At 43.5% G+C, this 11,007-nt stretch overlaps 1 pseudogene; it reads left to right on the top strand.

Annotated features, from left to right (window-relative positions):
• Positions 1-464: 464 nt before the first annotated feature.
• LOC113444163 (cysteine-rich transmembrane module-containing protein 1 pseudogene) lies at positions 465-1,248 on the top strand (annotated as a pseudogene).
• Positions 1,249-11,007: the final 9,759 nt, after the last annotated feature.

Here is an 11,007-nt window from a genome sequence, read left to right as displayed (position 1 = left end):
GTAGATCTCTAAATGAATTTGTGATTCTGCAAGCAACTCAATCTGCCTGCCTGCTTTGCCTGATTTTGGGTAAAAGTTGCTCTTTGTATATAAAAAATTCAATATTTACATAAATATTTACAAAACTTACATACCAAGCCACACCCAGTCAGCAAGCCACACCCACCCAGTCACATGACCACCAAGCCACACTGACAAATTAGGCCACACCCACAGAACCAGTTGTTAAGAAATTTGAATCCCACCCCTGAGTTTTTAGGCATCTTAGTCCAGGGCTTGCAAAGTACAGCCAGGTCTTTAAGACTGTGATGGTATGTGGGAATGACCTTGGGAGACAGAACAAAGAGAGGCAATCAAGAGAGGATCAGACAAAAGGCAGCTGAACTTGCAGCAGGAATGTCAGCAGGACAAGAGGCTAAGAAATGACCCTCCCCTGAATGTGTGATAATGCTCCTGTATTGGTGTGCCCGCACTTACTTCGTCAGGAAACACATAGGTATCCTACATGAATTACGAAAACCCTCCACCATATCCTGGCCCGGGCCCAACTGCCCCTTACCCACCATATACTCAACAACCATCAGGCCCTGGTCCGTATCCTGCCTATCAGCCGGGGCCCACACGGCCATATCCAGCTGGTCAACCAGGCTACAATGGTTACCCACCATACGGATGGCAGAATGCTCCGCCTCCAGGACCAGTCTATGCAGATGGACCTAAAAATACAGTGTATGTTGTAGAAGAACGGCGAAGAGATACCTCTGGTGAAAGTACCTGCCTGACAGCATGTTGGACTGCATTGTGCTGCTGCTGCCTTTGGGACATGCTGACCTGAGATTCCTGAGAAGCAAAGAGCCTTTTCGATACCTCTCTCTCGGAGTGCTATGCAGTCTCTTCCTTCTCCCCCTCCTGCTTCTCTTGTCTTTTCTTTTCGGCAGCTTTTTAGTACTGTAATAAATGAGATGCTTTGTCCGAGCATAACATGCCTGCCAGAGTTGGATGCATGAAGCTGAATGCATCCTTTTTGATTTGAGTGGAGAATCCCCCTCCCCTCTTCTTGATTGTTCTTTAAATAATGTACTATATTTTGTTTAACAAGCTTTTACTATAAATTATGTATTCATAATTTACACATACTTAGGAATGGAGTAAAATGCAATAATTTAAGGCATTTTTCGTTTTCTTACTTGCTTAATTTTCTGTTTTAATAAACTTTGTCCAATAAAATATGATCCAGAAAAAAAGAAATGACCCTCCCTATTTTCTTGGGCTGTAAAGGAAACGGTGGGAGAGATGTATAGCACTTTCAGACTTGCGAGATCCTGTTAATGTAGCTTTACAAAAAGGTAGAATTAGTTCATCTGGTCATATTTCCTGTCTGGTCTACTTTGTAAGGCTCTTTTAATGACCTTCCAGAATGCCATCAGGGTGGGAGCCATCTAGATCTCAGGCGGGATTCATTGCAAAGAGCATTATGACTGAGAAGGCATGCTTCCCATGTCCTAACAGATGATATGATATAGGAGCATGCCAACCCTGTTAGTTCATATCACCAGGCAAACACCAGAGGAGATAAGTAGTCCCTCAGATAACCAGGCACCACTCCATTAGGGGCTTTATAGATCATAACCAGCCCAGAAGCAAACTGGCAGCTAGTGCAGTTTGCAGAGCCAAGGGTGTCACATGGACATACTGAGGTATGATAGACCAGTTGAAACTTCTGAGTGGTCTTCAAGGGTAGGGCCATGTTGCAGTAACCGATCTGTGAGGTGACAGGAGCATGAGTTACTCTCTGAAAGCTCCCCTTGTCCTGGAAAGGAAATAACTGGCACATCAGATAAAGTTGTATAAAAACAAGTAGAAGCTGTGAGTCCAGTAAGATTTGTACCACGTTTGAATTGGGAATTGTAACCTCTGTGAGAATTAAAGATTGACTCTCCCCAGATCTAGTTGGTCATAACATCCACTCGGTCTTAAAAGGATTGAACTGGAGATGGTTCCTCTCCATCCATACCCAAACAACCTCCAGGAACTAGGACAAGATTTCAACAGCTTCACTTCACCAACCAGGTATTAACAAATAATTGGACATCCTCAGTATACTGATGATATAGAACCTCAGACTGGTAGATGATCTCACCCATTAGTTTCAAGAATATGGTGAATAGAACAAGAGAAATGTTCCCCCACAAAGGAAGAGGATTGGGTGTGGCTAGTCTTCCCCAATCCACATTGACTGGAATTAATCTGAAGGGAGGAAGGGAACACCATAGAATGATAACCTCAAATCCAAATTCTCATACCATGGTTTTGACAATGTCAAAGGCTACTGAGAGATCAAAGAGCATGAGGATAGATCACCACCTCTATGCCATATGTAACCAACAAGCACAACCAAGTTTGTCTCTGTACTAAAACCCAAAACCTCACTGAAATGCATCTAGATAATCCACTTCTTCCAGGATTCTCAGCAGTTAGTATAGTGGAACTTTGGGTCACAAATGCTTCTGTTCGCAACCAACTCGGGTGACAACCCAAAATTTGGGGAAATTGTTGTTTCTGGTCCCAAACAGATCTTCGAGTGCCGATCGGTACAGCTGCGACGATTTTCCCTGCTGCGGCAATTTTCCCTTCTGCGCATGCACAGAATTATAGGTGCATGCACAGTCAGTCTCACTTCTGCTCATGACTAAATTCCTGGAAGGGATTATGGTCATGACCCGAGGTTCCACTACCTTCTAACAACCTTCTCTTTCTAGACAGGTAGGAGACAGGACAAATTATCTAAGAGATTTGAGCCTAAAAATAGATTGTTGAGACACGGGGCTCCATTATGATGCCATTAACAGATTAGTCAGCTTTCTTTAGTGTGTTGTCCTTTAAAATAGGTGTTAAGCCACAGGTCCCATCATTCTTAGACAGCATGGCTATTGAAATTACAAATCAAATATTCCACAATAACAGAGGGAAAACAAAAGCGTTATACGTAGTTTTCATTGCAGCTATGTAAGTGGAAGAATTCCAGCCTAAGAAGCTTCACTCTCTCTCTCTCTCTCTGTGTGTGTGTGTGTGTGTGTGTGTGTGTCCCTCCATGGGTGGGTGCATGTTTTCAATCTTTTGTTGCCATCATTCTGAGCCCTGTCAACTCACTGGGGAAGGCAAAGGGCAAGATCCATCCTTCCGAGAAGGCACTGATAACAGAGAAAGCAGACAGAAGTATTGACTCTCTCTGTAACCTCTGTCTGGTGTCTGGGCAAAAAAGCTTTCAAATCTGTCACAAGTCACATGTCATTTCTACATTTTATTCATCCAAAGAAATATGATGAAATCTCCTCCAGGACAAAGTGACCCACATTTTATGTTCTGTATAGCTGCAATGCGGAACTATAATACATAGAGAAAACTGCATCAGATTGTTAGATGTGGGAGACCCCACCCACCCCATGGGGGTGGGGTCCCCCTGTGGCCACCTGCAAGCAGTGGGTGAGTGCAGCATTTGGCTCAAAAGCTCAATTTCCTGAAAGTCACAAAAATTAGGTTTTTCAATCTGGGCCTGTGTCATCTATCACCAAAAGTTTACTTCAGCATGTTTGTCTTCCATATATACCCTTCCTCTCGATTCCCAAAATAGAGAAAGTAGGGAAACTGACGGTCATCATAGAATGAAAGGATTAGATTTAAGCCAGGGGTGGTATTCATCCAGTTCTGACAGGTTCTGGAGAACCGGTAGCAGACATTTTGAGTAGTTCAGAGAACCAGTAAATACCATCTTTGGTTGGCCCTGCCCCCATCTATTCGCTGCCTCCTAAATCCCAGCTGATTGGTTGGCTCTTCCTTTGTTGCCCTACCCAGGAGAATGGAGCTGGGAAGCAGGTTAGTGGGGTGGGGAGGGAATGGGGATTTTACAATATCCTTTCCCTGGAGTGGGGTGGAAATGGGGATTTTACAGTATCTTTCCCCAGCCACCTCCACCAAGCCACACCCACCAAGCCACAACACATCTACCAAGCCACACCCACAGAACCGGTAGTAAAAAAGTTTGAATACCACTACTGATTTAAGCCAAACCCGTTGCTCCACTGCACATCCAGCAATCCACCACTACCATATTACAAGAGATGGCCAATCACCTATTTAAACACCTCCTATGCAATGATGATGAGGTGTGATGTGTCAGTAGTTTAAAAGACATCAGAGAAGGTCTATACTCCAGCGGTTCAAACCCTACCATCATGTGACAGAGTGAGCTCTTGTCACTGGCCTCAATCTAGCAGTTTGAAAGCATGTAGATAAATAGGTACCACTTTGGTACACATTGTACTGCGGCATGATGTCATGCAGGCCACATGTCCCTAGAAACATCTTCGGACAGTGGTGTCTCAATGACTTAAAGAAATGGAGATGAACACTGCTCTTTAATGTTGGCTATAACTAAGAGAGTGACTCCTTTACCTTTTATCTTTGTGAGATAGTCCGTCCATGATTCCTAAGTCTATCAGCTTCCATATCATTTTCTTGTTCTTTCTTCTGGAAAACTCTACATGATAGCCATTCCCCAGAGCAGGGGTGTCAAACTTGTGGCCCGCAGGCCAGATTAGAATTAGAATTCTTTTATTGGCCAAGTGTGATTGGATACACAAATAGGAATTTGTCTTGGTGCAAATGCTCTCTGTATACATAAAAGAAAAGATACATCTGTCGAGAGTCAAGAATCATAAGGTACAACACTTAATAATAGTCATAGGGTACAATAAGCAATCGAATCACACTAGGAAACAGTCAATATAAATTGTAAGGATACAAGCGACAAAGTTACAGTCATACAGTCACAAGTGGGAGGGGTGGGGTGATAAGGAGTGATGAGAAGGTTAATAGTAATAGTAGTGCAGACTTTATAATGCATCATACACTGGCTACACCCACCCCTGTTTAGCAAAGAGGAAAAAGGTCATGATACGTCACATGTTGATGTGAAGCCATGAGTTTGAGACCCCTGCCCTAGAGAGTCTTGTGAACTCCTCAGCTATATAGTTGAAGTTTTCCTGACAAGAGATCACACCTCCTATCTGGTTGTATCTGGATGCCAGCACCAGCAAGTTCAATTACAGTGAATCTAGCCCAGTGGCACCAAGGTGGATTAAGTGTGATCTGGTACAGACAAATCATACTCACTAGAGCTCATAATCTTATCTTGATAGGTAATCCTGGTTAGGCGAGCAAAAGGCAAAACATTGTTTCTCCCTACTTGTCTTTTCCCAGGTTGCCTAGGAACTGTGACTCAAATACAGTAAAACAATAACAAGTTAGAGAAGAACTAATGGAGGCGCTTTTCATCACAGTGCATGTCTGGATCTATATAGCATAACATTCAGGTGTTTCAGCAAACATGTGACTACACCTATATATCCAATTCTCGGATATTGATGTCTTCCTTGTGCACATTCTTGCGGAGGGGCTTGGACTAGAAGACCTCCAAGGTCCATTCCAGTTCCAGCCCTATGATTCTAAGCCAGTTAAGATGTTAATTTGGATTGAGGAGACCCAAATTCCAGTCTGTCTTCAGCCATGGAAACTCATTGGCTGACTTGGGTCTATTTGCTTTCTCTCTCTCTCTCTCTCTCTCTCTCTCTCTCTCCCTCCCTCTCTCCCTCTCTTCCTCCCCCACTCCCTCCATCCCTCGCTCTGTCCCTCTCTCCCTCTCCCTCCCCCACTCCCTCCCTCCCTCTCTTCCTCTCTCCCTCTCCCTCCACCACTCCCTCCCTCCCTCTCTTCCTCTCTCCCTCCCTCCCTTTACCTGCCTCTCTCCCTTTCCCTCCCTCCCTCGCTCTGTCCCTTTCTCCCTCCCTCTCTCCCTCCCTCTCTCCCTCCCCACTCCCTCCTTCGCGCTCTCCTTCTCTCCCTCTCCCTCCCTTCCTCTCTCCCTCCCTTGCTCTCTCCCTCTCTATTCAACCTAAGGGTTGTTATCAAACTGATGAAATTACAATAGACTCTTGTGTAAGCCGCCATGAGATCCTAACAGAGGATGCCTATTTAACTAATTAAAAACCTTCCTACTTTTGTTGTTACTAGAGCACTTAAAATCCCCAACAAACAAGCTGATTGGGGCTTTTAAGACCTGCATCCCAATTGTATTTGGAGCATGCCACATCGGGAAAAGGCTGGTGTAAATTCTGTGGTTCTGTGATATATTGAACCTCTATCAGACTGAAAAGAATTAGTCAATAAGCCTCTAAGGTAGCTCTCCTCTTTTTTCCCCAAAGCTTTTAACTGTAGCTGAATTCCACAAACAGCCTTTTACTGCCTTCCGCTATGAATGTAGAAGCCTCGCTCCCTTCTGCTTCTACCTCCAGCAGGCTATAGAAAAGATTCTGAACTTATCACCAGTCATCTTCAAAGCCAGGAAAAAAGAACCAGTTAATCTCAAAGTTAATGACTAGATTTTCCAATGAAACCACAAACAGATCAGTTCTGCCCAGCAGCTGTCCCAAGTTCGTCCCTGAAAACTTTGTTCAACCCTTTAAATGCTAAACCAATAGTTGAAAGTAATCCTGCTGCAGAATTTCACAACCAAAACCAAAATCCTAGGCAGCTGTGAGTCATGAGGAACAGATGATCCTGATTAAAACTGCATTACTTTGGGGAAAGGTCTATATAGTGTGTGGGGGCGAACTAAATCCAAAATTAATAAGCATCCCTTTTGGGTTTAAAACATTGAATGGAACCATCTTGAGTCTAACCAAGTTCACAATCTGCTACCGAGACTTAATAAAATGCATTGGCAATGGCCACTTAAGTAAGGGCTGGATGGCTTGCTGTGGCCAATCAGCTCAAGCAATAAGGAGGGACAATACATTGAAAGACGGTGAGGGCAATGGGAGAAGGAAAAAGCACAGGGTTATTCCTCCCAAGGCAATAAACAATACAGGTAGTCAGTCCTCAACCACAATTGAGCCCAAAATTTCTGTTGTTAAGTGAGTTTTGCTCCATTTTACGACCTTTCTTGCCACAATGGTTAAGTGAATCACTGCAGCTGATAAATTAGTAACCTGGTTGGTTAAGTGAATCTGGCTTCCCCATTGACCTTGCTTGTCAGAAGGTCACAAAAGGTGATTCCCATAACCTCAGGACACAGCAAAGGTCATAAATATGAGTCCGTTGCCAAGCATCTGAATTTTGATCACATGATCATGAGGTGCTGCAAAGGCCATAACTGCAAAAAACGGTCATAAATCACTTTTTTCAGTGGCATTCTAACTTGGAACGGTCACTAAACTAAACCAAGTGAGCTACGATGGCACAGTGGTTAGAGTGCAGTACTGCAGGCTGCTTCTGCTGACTGCCGGCTGACTGCAATTTGGCAGTTCGAATCTCACCAGACTCAGCCTTCCATCCTTCCAAGGTGGGTAAAATGAGGAGCCAGATTGTTGGGGGCAATAGGCTGACGCTGTAAACCGCTGAGAGAAGGCACTGGGAAGCGGTATATAAATCTCAGTGCTATTGCTGAACTGCTGTCAGTTGAGGACTGTCTTTATCATAAATATTCCATGGAGAGTGACGTAAATAAAGGAAGGAACCATCAGCTACCACAGGATGCTAATTCAAATGTAGCAATTAAAATGAATGAATATCCTGTGCAACTTTACCCCAAAGTGCAGATATTCAACATAACGTGCTTTTGGTGTTCGGCAACACCCAAGACTGTTCTTTTCCTGTCATGCATCTTCCTTCTTCTTTGAATAGAAAAACAAGGTCCCCATCTGTAGCCTGATGGGTGATCAGGAAAGGGTAGGACATTTTGCAGAAATGTCTGACAATACCAATTTCCTGTTGCAGTCATTGCCTCATCTCCCAGGGGTCTCACTCTGTTCTTTTGCTAATAAATATGATTCACAACCTGATTTTTCCAGCCCTTCTTCTGACCCCCCCACCCCCCCGCACTCCCTAACCAGTAAATTCAAAACAAGGCATATTAACTTTTGCAAGCTGTCTAACCCTCCAGGCTGTTGTCAATCTTTTATTCCAGTATGATAGCACTTGGCATTTAGGCCAGCACATTTTATGCTGATAGACTTCCCTGACAGTTCAAAGCCTGCAGGATAGCATGTTAATAAGACAGACTGGCTGCTGGGACCCAAATTCCCTGAGAAAACTCTCAGATGCAACTGTTCACTCTGAATAGGGCTCACCTTCTTCTCGATTTAGTTTCGCTAGTAGTAGCTGGTTGTGAGTAGGTGTCATTGTTATAGCTCCTCTCATGCTGAGGAAAGGGATGTGATGGGACGCCCAGGGAAATTTGAAACCGTGGCAACTCATTGCTTTCTCTTGCAGGTTACTGAGGGTTGCTCCTCCTCGGAGTTGCTGCTACCAGCTGCTAATGTTGAGGGTGGGGGCATCACTGTTTTGTAAGGGACCCTCCTGAAACTGGAGTTGCCAGTGTGAGTGTGTGGGCTAGTATCATCAGCAACTTTGCAATCGGTGCATATGCTGTCTTGTGTGATGGAATACATGGATGACCTTGAAGAAAGGTGGGAAGGGATGCTGCCTAGAGAAGGGATCAGATAAGAGTGTCAGGAGTTCCCAGTCACTGAACGATCAGAAAGAAGAAGAAAAAAAGAAAGGACCCGCTCTAATGGAGCAAAAAGTTAAAAGTAGAGTTTGTGCCTTCCAGCTTGCAAGAATGTGTTATACAGCTTTACCATAAAGTAGATTTAGCTCCTGTAGTTATGTTTCCTGACTGGTTTATCCAGAAGGGTGGACATCTTATCTGGTCTGATTTAGTCCAATCAGGTCTGGCCTGGCATTGTCTTGTCCTGTCTTGTCCTCCTTCTCTCTCTCTCCCACCCTTCAACTTAGAAAAAATATCTGCTGCGAACTCCACGTAGGTGTCATGAAGAGCATCTGGCCAGTAAATGCTCAGCTCCATCCAGTTGCCCTGATTCTACCCCGAATTAAGGGATTACAAGGTTGTAAAAAGAGAGGTTTTCACCATACCCTCAAGTTACTGTTGACTCCTGGTCAGGAGGCCTAGGCAAGTCTCTGTTATTGTCTTGGCAGGGTTTTTCAGAAGTGGTTTGCCAGTGCCTTTTTCTCAAGTAGTAGTAGTTAGTAACTGACTCAGAGACACCCAGGTGGGAGGTTTCTAGCTCATTGACCTTGACCATTACACCACTACTCCAAACTGCGATACTGATTGCTGTTAAGAAGTAACTATTCATTTCTCCCTCTCCTTTCTTTTTGATTCACACATTATTCACTAAGAGCTCCAAAAATCAGAGTACTTTCATTTTAAAATCTTTACAGAAAATTTTATTATGCAGAGAAACACAGTTCCATCAGCCCATTTCTGATTCTGTCTCTAGCTACCGCTAGCACTCATCTAAATCCAATAGTGGCTTGAAGCCATATCTCAGCATGTTACTATCAAGAAAATGTAGATCTCAAGTGGGAAAAAAAAAACAGTGCCATTTGAGAAGGAACTTAGTGCAGCGGTTCAGATTCTCATAGCAGAATAAATAAGCGAGGCCCTCAAATAGAACAGATTCAGGCTCAATGCATTTTGAAGTGCAATATGCATTACAATCTCATAGCTCTTTCCTAAGAATAACTAAAGCATGGGAAATAATGCTTATTATCATTTAGCAGACCTGCCCTTTGACCTCAGGTGATTATACAGAATTGGTCCTACAAGATCCCTGTTTCCAAAGTGTAAAATGCATTGCTGGTTCCACATCCATTGCTTAGAGGCTGACCTTTAAAATAGCATCACAAACTCAAAATAGCTTAGAGCCTATCCAGCTCCATGACCTCCTGCTCCAAGTGAATCTGCCCACGCTATGACATCTGGGAGAGGTGCTGTTGAGGTCCATCTTCAATGGGATTCCACCCACAGGGGCTACAGAGCATAGCTTAATATCACCCTTCCTGTGGAAAAGCTTGCCATCTCATATACTCGCCATATCTCTACTAGGTTTTCAGAAGAGATGAACAGTTGGCACTGAAAAAGAGCATTGGAGAAACGTTAGACTTTCTATGACTATCCATCCACTGTCTATATCCAAATTGGCACCGTTGCAACATATATTCATCATCCTCGTTTTGATTATTGTAGTATTTCTTTTTCTTGCAGAAGTAGAAGAATTTTGTCAAGTGTTGATAGAGATTCTCGATCATCCAGGTTATGGTTGTCCCAAAACTGTTTTTTTCCCCCAAAATGCAACTGGGCTTTGAAGACATTTTGTTTCTCGTCCTAGAAGGTTTCTCAGCTCTGAACAAACCGTAGAGGAAGGGTTTATATACCTTGCACTCATCTGTTGGTTGGCATTCTTTCTGAGATTCATTGAGGCAATTTGAAGGACATAGATAAACATTTCTGGGACAATTCTGCCAAAGTTTCTATACCTTCCTATATGTTAGATTTCTTACAGTGTATTTTTATTGTCTTTCATTATTGGATCCAAAGAAGAAAGACAGGTGGGGGGGAAACACTTTAAGGACTCTAACAAACAGAAGAATACTTCTAGTTGGTCAAGAGTGGAGACGAGTAGACCCAATGTTGAAAGCCTGAAGTAGCAAACTGTGGCGAAGCAAACTGGTGATTAAAAACTTGTGGGAAAGCAGAAGCAAGGACTAATTTTTCCTACTTCATTTCACAATTTTTGTTGAATATTGATTGCCAAGCTTTGATTATTCTGGAAGTGAACAAGAAGGTGAAAATGAATTTCGTGACATTGTTTAACTGAAAGTACAAGAACTTGTGTCTGGACAAGCTGTCAGTTCTTACCACTTTGGAATAAGCTTTCCTTGTGCCACTTAAGACATGTCTAGCTTGCAAAGTGCCATAGTCCAAAAGTGAAAGCCTGCAGCCAGAAACCACTAATGCCACCCTCAGCCGTAGCCAAAGAGGACAGTGCTCAAAGATGTGATATTTGTGGGCCTCCGTTCAGGATTCCGACACTTTGGACAAAGGGAGGATCTGGAAGGATCCAGAGGACAAAAAATGATTGAGGA

The sequence above is a fragment of the Pseudonaja textilis genome, chromosome 2, assembly GCF_049901715.1.
Source record: "Pseudonaja textilis isolate UNSWEBS1 chromosome 2, rPseTex1.2, whole genome shotgun sequence".
Classification (NCBI taxonomy): Eukaryota; Metazoa; Chordata; class Lepidosauria; order Squamata; family Elapidae; genus Pseudonaja; species Pseudonaja textilis.
The sequence above is the reverse complement of the archived record's forward strand: the minus strand, read 5'-3'. Positions and strand labels throughout refer to the sequence as shown.